We start from the raw sequence: 17,732 nt of genomic DNA on the forward strand, positions 1-17,732 counted from the left end.
ACTATCAGTCTCAATCCTCCATCTTAAAAACTTTCCCATGAATAAAAGATGAAAGTTAAGCATAAAATAAAATACAGTATTGATACAATACAGTAATACTGTGCATTACAATCTCAGTTAACAGGGAAGCTTAGGGAGTTTACGTTCCCAGTTACTTATTTTTCCCAGACATCTGATATGTACTCTTATAAAAAGGCTATACCACTGAGGTATATACAACACCACTCATATCCACAGCTACACGAACAATTCCATTTGAAACATAACCTCCTCTTAAACACACCCCACAGACATAACATAAATGATTACAGTGTCCTGGAGGAGTGAACAATGCACATGGTAAGTTCATTATGTTAAACATTATTCGTTATCTTATTCATAAAACATGAAAAAATAAACTAAATAAATAAATGTTGGGTACTGTATTAATTTATTGGTGAACTGATGATTAGGAAAGAAGTGTTGTACAGTCGAATTATCACGACTCCCTTGCTCTATTTATGGTTGCGGCCCACCAATGTATTCCTCAAATGCGTTCTAAGATGAATCTTAGAATGCACTTGCACTGGCAAAGGAGATAAAATCCAGCTGATAGAAATGAAAGTTTGCTTTGGACAAAATTACTGTGCTTGCAACTGGTACATATTTACTGTACAGTATTATCTGCAAACCAGCTGAGTGGCGAGTGACGGGTGGAGCACGGCAGTCAGGCAAGGTATAAATATGCAGGTAGTGGCTCTATACTGTAAGCAAGGGAGTCATGATAATTCTTCTGTATACAACACTTTCCCAATCATCAGTTCACCAGTAAATGCTCAAGAATTATTTCTTTTAGTTTATTTTTCCATGTAATTTGTACGTGCTTACAATATCATCTGCAAAACAACTGAGTGGTAAGGAATAAATTGATGGATTGCGGTCATCTGCATAACTCTGAGCAAGGGAGTCGTGATAATTTTACTGTACAACATTACCTTCCAAATCATTAGTTTACCAATAAACCCTCAAGATTTATTTCTTTACTTTATTTTTCTATGTTTTTATAAGTAACGTTTAATATTATGGACTTGCCATGATACTGTAAGATATTGCAAGCTCGTTGGCAGTTAGAGTCGGTTCATTATGTAGAAAATCATGGAGGTACAACACACTTTTTGCCGATGAAGAGCATGTCTTATTTTTTTCAATGGATTTATTCGTCTTGCTTTTCTTGACTCTATCTTAAAAACGTTCCCATGTGTAAAAAATGGAAATTAAACATAATACTATACAGTATTGATAGAGTAATACAATACATAGTATAATATGTTCTCACCTAGTGCTGGCACAAATGAAGAGTATTGCACACCATGCTACAGTTCAGTGCACTTAATCCCATGTGGTCTACTGGAAAGAATTACGTGTACAGTAATTTCAGAATCATAACAGAGCACTAGCGCACAAAGCACTGAAAGGTCACATACAACAACAAGCAAGGCATGAAAGGCCACAGAGTAAGTCTTAGCACCAGGGTTTTGCCACTGCATGGTCACGAGCTGAGTGCACAGATACGTCTTCACTGAAGGAGATCTATGAGACACAAAGAGTGCAGGCTCGGCATGCTGGGGGCAACTTCCGCAATGAACTCTGACTGGCTGGCGTGTTGAGGGTGTTCTCACTGGCTGGTGCGCTGTGGGGTTTTCCTGGGTGCCGGTTGGCTACCGCATACAAGAAGTTGATACACCTCACATCCCAATATTGCATAGAACCGTCAGTTACTTCCCATTTCGGTCAGGATATTGCATAATTTTGCCGGATATTGCTTTAATAAACCCGAGCCAACAGCACCGTATACTGCACTAAGCCAGATATTGTGACGATGGATAATTGAGAGTTTAGTGTATTTATGCATGAACACTTCCATGCGGTACTCATAAAATTTACTCGTGATGAATATTCCTGGTAGCTGCATTTCTGCGTAAGTCCCACCTTCAAAATAAAGAAAATCTCCAGGCTCTCTACGGTCAAACTAGAATAGATACTAACCTGAAAATCTGCACGCCCATATTGCAGCAGGCTCTTTTCTATATCATACCCATATAAATCATCTTGGAAAAAATTATATATATGTTACAGGGAAGCTGTGTAAGCAGTGATTCATGAAATCCCTTGTGAATTCGTGAAATGAGTTTAAACTGGGATGGGTAAATTTAGGTTAGGCTTATTTAGGCTGTGGTTAGGTTTGGCTGTGGTAATCTGGGTTATGTTTAGGTTATGTTAAGCTAGGTTAGTAAGGTTAGGTTAGATTCAATTAATTTAGATAAGCTTATCATAACTTAGCATTCATCTAAATCAATCGAATCTAACCTGACCTAACCTAACTATCTAGTCTAACAATACCTAAACTTAACCTAAATTATCCTAGCCTAACCTAATCACAGCCTAATTTAACCAGACTTAAATTAACCCATCCCAGTTTAAACTCATTTCAAAAATTCACTAGGGATCAGGGCTGGAAAAAATCACCGATTAAAAAAAAAAAAAAAAAAAAAAACTTAAAACTGATTTTTTAAATTTAAATCAGATTCTTTTCCCAACACTGTTTGTGCCTTTGGGAATTCTGTCAGAAGAGTACCATACTGGGTCTTTTTTTCCTCCCACTTGCTGCAATGCATCCATTAGGCATGATTATATATCACTGTTCAAAAAAAGAGACTTACAAAATTGAAAATTATAAATATGAATGGGAAGTGGGAGTAAGGCAGTGCACCATAGGCTAGCACTTCTTGGTATGGGGAAGGTTACTCATACTCAGGGTTGGAAAAAATGGTATATATATATATATATATATATATATATATATATACATAATCTACTCCAATAACCGACATAATACAGCCATTGGTAGGTCCGGTTATTGGTTTTGTCCGGATATTGGGCCCCAGCTTATGGACTTGTACTTATGGACCCTAACTCAGAGAAACACCTATACAACTCCCTCTGGACATGCATAGCACCTATTTAAGACCCAAATCACAGCAATAAGGCACATAAATGACTGAAATAAATGCAAAAGAAACATAAAATGAGGGTTTAGAAGTATGTTCATACATTAATAAACATTCTGGTACTTATGGACCCTAACCTAGCCTAACTCAGAAAAACACATTCCTACTGCACATGCATAGCTACTAACACCCTATTCACACCAATAAAGGACATTAAAGAGTGAAATGAGGTAAGTATAGTATGGAAAAAAGTACAGTATGAAACATTCTGGTAAGTATAGTATGGAAAAAAGTACAGTATGAAACATTCTGGCTACTTACAGCAAGTCCCTGGCCACCTCGATGAATAACCGCCTCCTCTCAGACTCTGACAGTAAGAACGATTTCCTGAAGCACTTGCAGTACGCTCTTCCTGAAGTCTTGCACTGAACTTAGTCAATAACACACAGAAGTCCGTTCTCTTCACAGTGTTCACTTTTGTCCAAATAATGCTCCATTGTAACTTAGTGTTGCACTTTAACTTTTCCCAATTTTTTTCCATTTTCCAAAGCCAAAACAAAGAAGTCTATTTACGTTAAATTTCTTTTCCATTGAGTCTTTTCTCTCAACTTGAAAATCTTAACACAACACACCATTTTTTTCATTGCACAACACTCAAAATTCCCGTGTGGTCTAGTGGAGAAGTTCTTGCTGTTTATTCACTGTCAGAGTCCGAGAGTATCACTGGCAGGCGACCTAGGGGTGCATCGCTGGGTCGTGGTGATGGTGTACCCACTGCAGAGGACTCTGAAGAAAGCCGCAAACTCACGTCGAGCGGTGACTCCACCGTGGCTGATGTGCTGGGCTGTGGCTCGGAGCATGAGGGCCTGTCTTGGGGAGGCAACAGAGTGGAGCCAGGGCTGGGCACAGCGGGGGTCACGGGCCTGAAAAAACTGTCAATCGTTGACTGACGCAAGGAACGACGATTCTGACGATTGATGATGCGCTGCCTGAAAGCACGCACTTCCTCCACGAGTCCCAAGGGCCCCATCTCCCTGTCGCAGTCCGGGTGTTCCATGTAGTCTAGGACGAACTCTAGATGTTCCCGGAGTGCGCGCAGCTTGGGGATGGCTGGAGTAGTGTCCTGCTGAGAGGAGTCCGCATCATCGTCGCCTTCGTCGTCAGAATCTTCAAGTTCGGTAATGACATCAGCAACCGAAGACGCGATCTCGATATCAGACAACGTCTGATACCCAGGATCGCCCTCGTCGTCGTCCAACCACTCACGAACATCGTCCACATCAACATCGTTGCAGTGCGTACATAGCCGTGCATGGAAGTCATCCACGTAAAACCCCAGAAAATCGTACTGCACATCCGTTCCGAGAAGCAGACGAGACCAACCATTTTCAAGAGTTTTCACAGGGACTTCCTTCCATGCACTAGCCCAGTTGTACAGCGCAGACTTGATGTTGTAGCAGCGAAGGTTTTCCAAAGTCCGCTTGCCTCGTGTGTCCCGTCCTTCCCTGCGCTCGTCCTCGTCCTCAAGAACAACCATCACCTCGTCCAGGAACTTCCGACGGTATAGGCGCTTTGTTGCCACGATCACTCCTCGGTCCATGGGTTGAATGAGAGCAGTCGTATTAGGTGGCAGAAACATGCACCTAATACGGCCATTCTCAGCAACCAAGTCCTTGTCGCACGGGTGGGCAGGTGCATTGTCGAGCAGAAGGAGAGCCTTTACCTGGTCGCGAGGGATTCCCAGTGTCTTCGTCTGGTAATGGATGACCTCCTTGACGAAGTGATGGTGAAACCAGTCTTTGAAAATCACAGCTGTGAACCATGCTTTCAAAGAATGGTACCATATGACAGGAAGGACATCCATCACCCCACGAAGGCACCGAGGCTGCTTTGCACAGCCAACAACAACGGGCTTAAGCCGGTGCATGCCGTTAGCGCTGGCACAACACAAAGCAGATATCCGTTCCTTGGAAAGCTTGCGGCCAGTGCTTCTCCGTCTCCTCGGCTAGAGTGCTCGTTGGCAGTGAGCAACAGAATAGGCCAGTTTCGTCAGCATTGTAGACTTGACCGAGAGTTAGGCCCTCCCTGTCGATCAAGCCTTTCACCTTGTGCCGAAACTCGTCAACTCCATCCTCGTTAGCGTCCAATGCTTCGCCATGTGCTTTACGGTTAGTAAGGCCATGTCACAACTTGAACGCGAAGAGCCAACCCTCGGATGCCTTGAAGTCTAGGGCGTCGCCTTGCGAACTTCTCAGCAGCAGCCTTCAGCTCCGTTCCACGTACCATCACACCAGCTGCACATTGCTGTCGATACCAAATCAACGTGGATCGGTCGATTTCTGCAAACTTGGGGGTAAACATAACCTTCCTTTCCACGTTGCGTTTGCTTCTTGACGAGAAGTCACCCGTGTACTGCATGAGTTTGTCTCGGGAACGTTTGATATCGAACAAAGTCGACCGGGCCAGGTTGTACTCGCGGAGAATGCGGGAAGAAGACCAACCCGCATCAACTTTCTCCAATATCTCCCTCTTCGTTTCCAGAGTCAACACCACTCTCTTCCTTTTCTCAGGTGGCGGGGCCATCTGCCCGAGAGCAGCAGGAGGCCCTGCAGCAGGTAGGGCACCACCACAAAAGCGAACACGTGGGCGGCCATTGCGAAGAGCGTACGTTCACTCGCGGTGAGAGACAGGCGGGAAGTGGGGAGGATGCAGCGGCGCTCTATCGGACATCGGAGGAATGACGTACCAAAACAATGCTCTCCCGCAGCGCGCACTGCAAGTTCAAATTACGGACGGGAAAAAAAATCGTTTTTTTTTTTTTTGAATGTTGCATCCCAGGACGATTAGGTCCGGGTAGTGGGGATGTTCGGTTATTGGGCGTCCGGATATTAGAGTGATTACTGTATATATATATATATATATATATATATATATATATATATATATATATATATATCAATGCCTTGGGTGGGAAAGGAGGTCCGGATGATGATGATGATGATGATGATGATGATGATGATATATCAATCTTTAATATTTGATTTAAATCAGATTTTTAAATTTAAATTGATTGTTTTACTTAATTGGATTTTTTTCCCTCACTTTTATGAAGACTTGTTTTTTGTACTAAGCCTTTACCAATGTTAAATGAAATCATATTTTGATATCATACATTTATTACCCCAAAATTGCTATGCAAATTGAAAAGACATGATGCATTAAAGGCTTTCCTAACCGGAGCACTTATTGTTATCAAAGAGCCTTCTTTCCTCTGATTTTTTAATATTTGCCTTGTAACAAAAGGCAATCACTTGTGCCTGACTTGATCAAGATCAGTACAGGATGAGTACAGGCCAAGCAGACTTGATACATCTGTACAATACACATCCACCACATTCTCTGTCTTCTTCATTTTTACTGTGTTTATATTAAAGAAATCAATTTTGATTTAAATCATGATTTTTTCACTCTGATTTAAATCAGTTTAAATCACATGATTTAAATCATTTAGTTTAAATCACATGATTTAAATCATTTGATTTAAATTATAACAACCTTGCTACGGATTTCATGCAATCACTGGTTACACAAATTCCCTGTAACATATATATAGAGAAAACTCTCAATTATCTGTCGTCACAATATCTAGCCCAACGCAATATCCAGCTCTGCCAGCTCGGCTCTACTGAAACAATATCCGGAACCGAAATGGAGTGTAACCGGTGGTACTATGCAATATCAGGTGTTGAGGTGTATCAATTGGCTCAAAGACTGTTGCCAACCAGTACTGTATTACTGTACTGAATAATTAGTTTATTTTATTTTATGCTTAATTTTCATGTTTCACTCATGGGAAAGTTTTTAGGACAGAGGTTCAAGACAGACAGTAACACAATACAGTACTGTATTTGGCCTGATGTCGAATACTGAGCCGATGGGGGGTACTATGCAATATTCTGCATTTTATTTTAACCGGCATAAGGCTTGGCTAAATTACAGTGGATAACTGAGTTTAATATACAGTAAAACCTTGGTAAGTTGAACTCTGACAGAGGTGTGACTTAAGTGTTTATTCAAAGGGTTACATTTTAGTTTCTCATATTCCAAGTGCTACATTTTAGTTTATTACATTCCAAGTGTTGCATTTTAATTTAATTGTAAAGTGAAGTCAATAAGTGCAGAACTTTGTGTAAATAAATGACTGTTGCACCCTCCACCTATGCAAACTCCTATCCTAGCCTGGCCTATGACATGCACCAAATTGTTTTTATTGTTTGTTTTTATTGCTTTATAAATGCTTCTTTAGTGTAGTGTTAACAAAGAACTAATCACATATAATTTGCAATTACTAGGGAGGGGGAGTAATACAGTTTCTTTTGCAATTACTGTATTTCCGGTTATTCGGAAAATTCAGTAAGTCGAACTACCCTGGAGCCCCACGTACAGGTAGTTCGACTTATGAAGGGTCATCTGTGTGTCCTTTTTTTCCCCAGCAATAAAAAATTACCACACCTGAAAACACTGTAGCAAGTAAACTATGCCACATCTATCTGAAAACTGATAACAAATACTTTATCACATCCTAAAGTATTAGAAAGACAAGAAAACAAATATGAAACTTTTTTTTTCTTGTGGTTGGTGGGGGCACTCACCATCCACACACTCAGTGTAGTGCTGCTCGCAGATGCCTGCCTTTTCCTCTCTTCCTTCCTTCCTCATCTGCCTTTCTTTCCTTCATTCTTTCCTCTTCCTTCTGCCTACGAGTGACTTTACACTCCTTTTTCTGTCTTTCTTTCCTTCATTCTTTCCTCTTCCTTCTGCCTATGGGTGACTCTACACTGAGTGACAAGCCAACTGTACACCAGGAAACCATTTACTGCATTGGGTGGTAACCATATAACCGAATTATGGTGCCTGGTAGTTTAGTGGGTAATTAAGACGCTCCAATCGGAATGAGCTTGTGTAGGTGTATATCTGAGGGATGGTTGGGGTTTATTGCTCACGTAATAACACTCAGGGATGAGTGAGGCTGGTCGCTCTCATCTTAATGTCAGGACCAACTTGTCTAGCCCCGGCCTCCCACGCCCCTCATGGGGCAACGTAGGATTGGATGATGGATGGATGGATTTGTGTGTGTGTGTGTGTGTGTGTGTGTGTGTGTGTGTGTGTGTGTGTGTGTGTGTGTGTGTGGGGGTCTGTGCATGGGATGCACTCTGAATTTCCAATCTTCTGTATTTAATAGGTTAAAGGGTAGGTGAACCACCTATTTCCCTTGAGGGCATTATATGGTTCAAAAGCCTCCAGTTACCTATTGGGGATAAACGTATGGATGGAAATCACTCAGCATGAGGCATTCTAACTACCGGACCAAAAAAATTAATTAAGTAATTTTAAAAATATTTACTAACATTGTAACCCTACCAGTGGTAGGTGGGGACGCTCACCATCCACTCACTCGATGTAGTGTTGCTCTCAGGTGTCTGTCCTTTCCTCTTCTCCTTCCTTATTTACTTCCTTCCTCTTCTTTCTTTATTTCATTCTTTCGTTATCCTTTTGCCAATGGGTGACTTTACACTCCCTCTTCTGCCTTTCTTTCCTTCATTCTTTCCTCTTCCTTCTGCCTGTGGGTGATTCTACACAGGGTGACAAGCCAAATGGTTTCCTGTACACCAGGAAACCATTTACAGTACTATGCTGGGTGGTAACCATATTACCAAATTATGGCGCCTGGTGGTTTAGTGGGTAATTACGGCCCTCCAGTCAGATTGAGCTGGTGAAGTTCTATATCCAAGGGGTGGTTGAGGTTTATTGCTCACATTATGCCACTCAGGGATGAATGAGGCTGGTCACTCTCATCTTAAATGTCAGGACCAACTTGCCTACCCCAGGCTCCTGCGCTCCTCCTGGGGCAATGTAGGACTGGATGATGGATGGAGGGATGGTAACCCTACCAGTATTTCAAGTTATTATTCTATTGACAACGTGACCATTTACCCATTAATTAATCATTCAAGTGGCAAAAATTTTCATGTAAACTCCACAGGCAATTAATCTTAAATGTCTATCTCTATCTACTGCCAGACGCCTTAATCCCGTTTGGGGTGGCAACAAACAAATCGCCTCCAAGTCGCCCTGTCCTCCGCCATTTCACTGCCCTGCTCCCAACTCACACCCCCCTTTCTCATATACCTCTCCACCCCATCCCTCCATCTCATCTTCGGCCTCCCCCTCCCTCTTCCCCCCTCCACCTCACTCACATACACTCTCTTCGTCAGTCTTTCACCCTCCAAAAAAGAAGTGGAAAGTAGAGTGACACAAGGAAGAAAAGTAGTTGGTGCAATGAAGGCTCTGATAAGAAACAGAGGCTTGAATGTTGCAGCTGCATGAGGCTTACATGAAGGAGTGGTAGTGCCAACTTTAACAAATGGATGTGAGACTATGGTGTGGCATGAAAATGAAAAGTCAAGAGTAAGAGCAGTGGAGATGGGATTGCTGAGAAATGTATGTGGAGTACAGAGGGTGGATAGGATGCGAAATAATGTGATTCATGAAAGATGTGTAGTGAGGAAGTCAGTGGACACCAGAATCGTACAGAGTGTACTGAGATGGTAGGGTCATGTGGAAAGAATGGATAACAATAGAGTGGTGAAAAAGGTATATCTGAGTAAATCTGAAGGAGGGAGGAGGCGAGGTAGGCCAAGGAGAAGGTGGAGAAATATGGTGGATGAGTGTGTGAGGAAGAGATGTTTGAAAGTCGGTGAGGCTAGGGAATTGACAAGAGATCGAGCTGGCTGGATGAATGTTGCGAGGAGAAGTGCATGATCAGGGATTTGGCACCCCTTTTTAACGTAGCAGCGTCCGGACTGACTCTACCGGATACGTTTATGTGAAGCTATTAGCTACAGAACGTGGTGAAGGTTTTTGGCGTATCCGATAGAGCCAGGATTTCTGGGGCTTGAATGATGAATGAATGGAAGCATGGCCCATTTGACTGGGCAAATTTTGGCTGTCTGGACACTGCTACTCTCACCCTGCCCTAGGGTGGGAATGGAGGTCCGGATGATGATGATGATGATGACGACAAAACATTCTTCGTGCTTAGCTTCTATTGTGCAAAACAGTACACAGTTTGTATAAATAATCCATGCTGGACGGTGCTAGCCTCTCTCCTTTGTTATACATAGCTAGCTGCCTGCTTTCGTCTCCACTCATTTCTATCTACACATCTCACTCTCACCTTTAATAAATAACGATATTTTTAGTGCCTGCAGCTGACCATGAATTTAATGCAGATGAGAGTGGCCTATGGTGGCATGGTAGGTGATGGGTTATGTCAAGTGAAAACTCATAATGTAATGATTTATCATATACCACAGTCAATATAACATAGGTTCAATGGGGACGGAGGGGGTGAAGGGCCACTTAACTTTTAGGCTTGTCTTTGGCATCATCAATAGCACGGTGCTCTCCACTAAGGACAATATCTTTGCCAGACATGATTTCCAAGTGACAAGTTTCAGTATTTCACACAAAAAAGTTACCTATCTATCTATCTACCTATTGTCAGACGCCTCAATCACGTAAGGGGTGGCCACAAACAGATCGCCTCCATGTCGCTCCGTTCCCAACCATTTCATTGCCCTTTCCCCAGCTCACACCCCCCTCTCTCATATACCTCTCCACTTCATCCCTCCATCTCATCCTTGGCCTCCCCCTCCCTCTCCCCTCCTCAGCCTCCCTCACATACAGTCTCCTTGTCAGTCTCTCCACTTACTATCACATACCTGTACTGCACTATTTGTTAACACTTGCACTGTTATATGGTAATAGCAATGGTTTTTCAATGGTCTTGAATGGTCAAAATGAAACAAAAGGGAGACAATCACAGCTAATGTAAACACTGGGCAGCCATCTTGGCTTAAATATCTGACTATCGCCTTGTGTGGGATGCACTGCGTATGCATGGGATTGTCGTACATGGCCACCACAATTATTATATTACATAAGCTAATTTCTATATCATTATCGGGAAATTGGGTATAACTTTTAGTTCACTGTTCCACCGATTTATCACATAACAGTTGTATTAGAAGATCAGGCTATATATAGAAAATGCATATTTAATAATTAAAAATCATGTTAACATAGCACAGGTGCCTGCATAAGAATTACTAAAAGATTATATACTGGCATCCGTGGGAAAATCAGCATCAACGGGACTTGCATATCAACGACAACTTAGGAATGTGACCACCACCAATAACAAGAGTGACTATACAGTAAATATTTCTTAACCTCACTGATATGATGACAATTATTTGCTTTTATTCTGATTAACTGTGCAAGACTGCATTCAGATCAAGAAAGACCTCTCTGGCTGGTGTTGAAGGGACTAAAAACAACCTCAGTTAATCTCTTTGTTATAATGATATTTATAATACTGTACATTCTTGGTGATGTGGCTGAAAGCAAAATTTGGACGTGAGTTGTGGGTATTTGTGAGTGCATATGGGCCTGGTAGCGAAAAGTATGCAAAAGAAGTGAAGTCTTTCCAGAATGATGTTGATGAGTGTCTGCAGAGTTTTGATGCAAATGTGATTGTGGTAATGATGGGAGATCTGAATGCTAGAGTGGGAAATGTAGCAGTTGAAGGTGTAGTTGGTATGCATGGTGTGCCTGGAAGAAATGAAAATGGGGAACGAATGATAAGGATGTCTATTGTGCAAGAGATGGTGATTGGAAATACCTTGATTGAGAAGAAAGATATTTATAAGTATACATGGGTGACACAGGAAGGTGGAAGCGTTGTTGACAGAGCATTGATGGATTATGTGGTTGAGTCCAGGAAAGTAATAGGAAGACTGTTGGATGTGAGAGTTTTCAGAGGGGAGGGTGGAGGTATGTCTGACGACTATCTGGTGGAGGGAAAGTAAAGAGTGGGTAAGAGATGGGTGAGAGCTAGGAGAGTTAGGTGTGGCAGGGAGGTTTTGAAAGTGAGTGAGTTGGATAAAAGAGAGAAAATGATAGAGTATCAGAAGAGGTTGAAAGATGAGTAGAATGCAGTGAAAGATCATGAAAATGGCAGTGTAGAGGAGGAATGACAATTGTTTGAGTGCCGTGGTGGGGGCACGCAGAAGAGGTGTTTGGTGTGAGATGAGTGGGTGGTGGTGTATGAAAGGGAAGTGAATGGTGGTGCCAGGAAGTAAGCATGGCTATGGCTGAGAGGAGACATGCATATGAAGTGTGGCTGAGGAAGGATGAGGTGTCATATGAGAGGTATAAGGAAAAAAAGAACAAGGCATGAAGGACTGTGCATGATGTTAAAGTGGCAGCAGATGAGAGGTGGAGTAGGCGATTGAGAATTTTCAACAGAATAAGCAAATGTTTTGGAAGGAGGTGAAAAGGGTGTGAAAGGGAGAGTCTGAGAAGGAAGAATGAGTAAAAGCAGAGGATGGAAGGATGTTAAATGAGATGGGTGCAATAAGGAAGAGATGGGTGGAGTATTTTGAAAGACTGTTAAATGTAGAGGAGGAAAGGGTGTTAAATGTAGAGGAGGAAAGGGATGCTGAGATTGTGGCTGCTGGCAGGATGCAAGGAATAAATGTGTTGGAAGAGCTGAATGATTCTTTGATCATGATGGAGGAAATGCAGAGGCAGTAAAGAAGATGAAAGCAGGGAAAGCTGCAAGTATGAATGGGTGTCCCTGAAAAGTGGTGAAGCGATTATTGTTGAGTGGTTAGTTAGACTGTTGAATGTGTGTTTTCTAAGAGGTATGGTGCCAATTGACTAGGTAAGTGCTTGTGCAGTTCCACTGTATAAGGGTAAGGGTGATAAGTACAGTATAAGTGTACTATCTTTTGGGGTATAAGTCTGCTGAGTGTTGTAGGTGTGTAGGTAGAGCATTGTAGAGTGTTAATGAAGAGAGTTAGAGACGGTACAGAGGGAGTGATTGGTGATGAGCAGTGTGGCTTTAGGAGAGGGAGGGGATGCATGGATCAGGTGTCTGCTGTGAGACAGATGTGTGAAAAGTATTTGGCAAAAGGTAAGGATCTGTTTTGGTCATTCATGGATTTAGAGAAAGAGTATGATAGAATTGATAGGGCGGCTTTGTGGACTGTTCTGAGATTGTATGGACTTGATGGTAAGCTGCTAAAAGGAATGAAAAGTTTTTATGTAAATAGTAAAACATGTGTAAGAGTGGGAAACACTGAGACTGACTGGTTTCCCGTGAAAGTGGGGCTGCAGCAGGGATGTGTGATGTCGCCTTGGTTGTTTAATATTTATATGGATGGTGTTGTAAGGGAGGTGAATGCAAGAGTGTTAGGTGAAGGTTTGAGTCTGATGAATGCTGATGGTAGAGAGTGGAATCTGAAGCAGCTGCTGTTTGTGGATGATACTGCACTGGTGGCTGATTCAGAGGAGAGATTGAGACAGTTGGTAGAGGAGTTTGGAAGGGTGTGTGAAAGGAGGAAAATGAGAGTAAATGAGAATAAGAGAAAAGTGATGAAGTGTATGAATTTGGCAGATGGTAGAAGGATGAATATAATTTTGAATGGTGAACTGCTTGAGGAGGTAGAGTGTTTTAAGTATTTAGGGTCACATGTTGCTCTGGATGGAAGGATAGATATAGAAGTGAAGTTTAGAATGAATGAAGTAGGAAAGGTGCTGGAAGGAATGAAAAGTTTTTAGATGTTGTTCGCTCAGAATGGATGTAAAGAGAAGGCTGTATGAGGGTGTAGTGGTACCAACTGCATTATATGAGGCTGAAACATGGAATACGGGTGTAGCAGAGAGGAAAAGTTTGAATATAATGGAGATAAGGTGTCTGAGGAGTATGTGTGGAGTGACACATATGGACAGAGTGAGAAATGATGAAGTGCGAAGGAGAACTGGAGTTATGTGGGAGATGGCTGATCGAGTTGAGCACAGAGTGTTGCGATGGTTTGGGAATATGAAGAGAATGGATGATGAGCAATGAGAGGTGTAAGGCTGAGAGGAAGACCACGAACAGGATGAATGGACAGTGTGAAGAGAGCGTTGGATGCGAAAGAGATGTCTGTTGAGCTAGGAAGAGTGGCTGTGCATGATAGGAATGACTGGAGAGAAATTGTGAATACATAAATGATGACACGGCCCTGAGGGGATATTCTCCCACATTTGGTCTGATCAGCTAATCAGGTCAGATGCGGGTAAGGGGATGGGTCTGTTATGATGTGGCAGGGATAAACCAGCTCTGCTGTCGGGTCCTGGTGTGGATGGCACTGATTGCACTGTGCAGTTGACCTTCGTGCGGTGTGGCGCAGTGAGGATCTGTCCCTTCTCCCCTTGGGGCTAAGATATGAATAAATGTGTGTGTTTGGATGAGTAAATTGGGAGTGTGTCGTCCTCTCTCGGCTACCTCCCTTTCTTTGGGGGAAGCAGCCTAGTATATAGATAGACAGACATTCTTGCTGTAACCTAATGATTTTGTAAGTTCAAGAAGTACCTCTCATAGTCAAAAGGTGCAGACTTAGGATGAGATGGAGGGGTGTGGAGGAGAGGTATATGAGTCAGCGAGGTGAAGGGAGAACCACCTGATGAGAAGGAAGAAGGTGACATGGGGTTGATTTGCTTGTGGCCACCTCTTCCAGGATTAAGGTATCTGGATAAAAGATACACAGACAGAAAGTAAAAAAGGGTGAGAACTACCAACAAAAATCAACTGTACACTCATTCATAAAACATCAAACATTTTATCATTTGATTAACCTCATTACATCCTTATTACTGTAACAACATATTCCCTTTCTACTACTTGAACTTTGTATCCTTAGCATTTCCTTTTTTATTCATCTCTTCTTTCCGCCTCCACATCCCTTCATATTAATCTCCTTTATTACCCAACACCCTCATTAAAAATCACATATTTTTAGCATTCCTAAATGAATACCATTTTCATGGGCTTACAGTTCTTCTAAATTCAAGTATCCAGGACCCACTAAGCCAGATATCTCCTCTACCTCTAGCTCATATACATCTATCACTGCTTTGTCTTTCAGTTTATCCACTTTTATTCTTTCTCTCTGAGTACCCTTCTCACTTTTCTTCAGTGATCTTCTCAATTTCACCTAGTATATGACAATCATGTAATCAGACGCTTTTCAGCAATATTAACTCCCAACTTTCATATCGATAACACATCCAAGCATTTTGCTCTCTATGGGCTGATCAATTAAGGATACTATTTGGGTTTGTGATAAATTAAGCTTCTCTCAACACTTATTTAAATCTCTGCAAACTACATACTGTACTGTACAGTACTGTCATGAGCAAAAGTTAGTCACCTATCCCATGGCAGGCGCCAGCAGTACTACTGAACATTTTTCATTCTTCCTACCAACATCAGAGAGGATGCTTCAATAGCATTTATATAAATATATATGAGGCCGTTCATGCGAGTTTGTACCAAGCGCCACCTAAGCTGATCATGCGTTTTCATGTTGTATCACTATTTTGACCCTTCTTTTATATCCCAGGCATGTCGGTACAATTTCGAAATAGACATAAGGTTGAAAGTCCTCCAAAATACAACACTGAAATCGATTTGTGAGGTGAGGGTGGGTGACAGACCGCCAGCACGGGCGAGTTTGTCCCAGGCGACACCGACATGGTGAGTCACTGCCAATCCACTTGCTATACATTGTCAGCTATTGTTAGCATCTAACAATTGTTATGAATATAATTTTAATTTATGTACCAGATTATTAAGGAAATTTTGCCAATGCTCTGACATGTTAAATATGGTCAATATTGTTTCTCAATAACCCAGAAACTCTTATGCTAATGATATGGCTATGTACTATTTTCAACATTTCCGGCGCATGCTGTTGGTGGTACTGCGAAGACCGAGTTTTGCCTCGCATGTCATTTTCCGCATACAAAAGCTACACTTTTCCCTGTTTTTTTTTTTATGTGCTCATTGTGCCCTTAATGTCTTCTGATAATGAGTATGTTGATGACCCTACCACTGGTCCTTCAGGGGTGCAAGAGAGCAGCTCTACTGAATGCTCCAAGTCTTTTAAAGTCGCCCTGGTCTTAGGGATAGAGCACGTGGTGTCAGTGTGGCTGCTTTGGAGAGTGGTGATAGTCATAGTGATGATGGTGATAATGGTGCAGCTAGTGTGGCATTATGTGAGGGCGCTGGCGATGGTGATACGGCTCCTGGTGCCATAGTTCGTGGTGGTGAAAGTGATGGGGTTGGTGGTGATGGTGGGGATAGTAGTGATGATGCTGGTGATAATGGTGGATGTGTGGCACTACCTGAGGGCACTGGGGGTGGTGATACTGAACGTGGTAGCCTAGTGCATTATCACCACCCCCTAGTGCATATTTGACGTCTTTATGTCCATTAACAACTATGTACTGAATGGTTTTTTGATCATGAACTCTGAGTGAAAATTCTGTCACACTTGGAAAACAGGTGTTTTCTCTTGCACTAATTGGTTTACCTGAAATCTGTTTATATATTCATAATCTGCATCCTTTCCACTTTACTATGTTTTTTTTAATGGAGTCTCTAGCATTATTAATAATGGAGTTGTACTTCATTTAAGTTGTATACTAAAAATCGCCGATTTTCGGCATTTCAAAAAAAACTACAATTTCGTATATTTGTGTATATTATTTTCAATGAATAACAAAATGGGCATATTTGGCATACTTTACCCTTCATTTTGGTCTTTGAAAGAAGTCTCTAGCTTTAAAAACAACGGAGTTATGATCGTTTCAATATTCGCAAACTTTAAACACGATTTCTGGCGTTTTAAAAAAATGTCGTTTGGTACAAACTCCCATGCGTGGCCTCCTATATGTGTGTGTATATATATATATATATATATATATATATATATATATATATATATGTATAGGTAGGTGGGGACGCTCACCATCCACTAACTCGATGTAGTGCTGCTGTTGGGTGTCTGCCCTTTCCTCTCCTCCATCTTTCTTTCCTTCCATCCTCTTCTGTCTTCCTTTCCTTCATTCTTTCCTAGTCCTTCTGCCTACGAGTAACTTTACACTCCCTCTTCTGTCTTTCTTTCCTTCATTCTTTTCTCTTCCTTCTGCCTGTGGTTGACTCTACACTGAGTGACAAGCCAAATGGTTTCCTGACCAGGAAACCATTTACCACACTGGGTGGTAACCATATAACCAAATTTTGGCGCCTGGTGGTTTAGTGGGTAATCATTGCGCTCCAATCGCATTGAGCCGGTGGAGGTTTCTATCCAAGGGGTGGTTGGGGTTGACTGCTTGTGTAATACCACTCAGGGATGAGTGCAGCTGGTCACTCTCATTTTAAATGTCGGGACCAACTGCCTAGCCCCGGGCTCTTACACTCCTCATGGGGCAATATAGGATTGGATATATATATATATATATATATATATATATATATATATATATATATATATATATAGGCATTACTTACACTGGCCAATTCTTATTTGCTTGGAGCTGATGACTCAAATGCAAACATACTATATGTCTGGCAGCAGATCAAGACCAAACAAGGCTACTCAGAACTCTGGGGTGGGGGGTCATAAAGGGTGATTTGATGGCGTGTTCACATATTTTGATACATATTTGTGGTTGTGATGGTATGGTTTTCTGGTGGCTGCCACTACTATAATTATGGTTGGTTCAAAGAAACTGACTAATTAACAGATAGCCACACTAACAAAATTGATTATGACAGGTTGTACCAAC

The 17,732-nt window shown here is 41.9% G+C and overlaps 1 protein-coding gene across 1 annotated transcript in view; it reads right to left on the reverse strand.

Annotated features, from left to right (window-relative positions):
- Nucleotides 1-17,732, reverse strand: part of LOC145402326 (sphingomyelin phosphodiesterase 5-like) — a 104,511-nt gene that overhangs the window by 76,140 nt on the left and 10,639 nt on the right. The window lies entirely within an intron of this gene.

Source organism: Coenobita brevimanus, chromosome 57 (assembly GCF_032717465.1).
Source record: "Coenobita brevimanus isolate Jiangsu-jjx chromosome 57, ASM3271746v2, whole genome shotgun sequence".
Classification (NCBI taxonomy): Eukaryota; Metazoa; Arthropoda; class Malacostraca; order Decapoda; family Coenobitidae; genus Coenobita; species Coenobita brevimanus.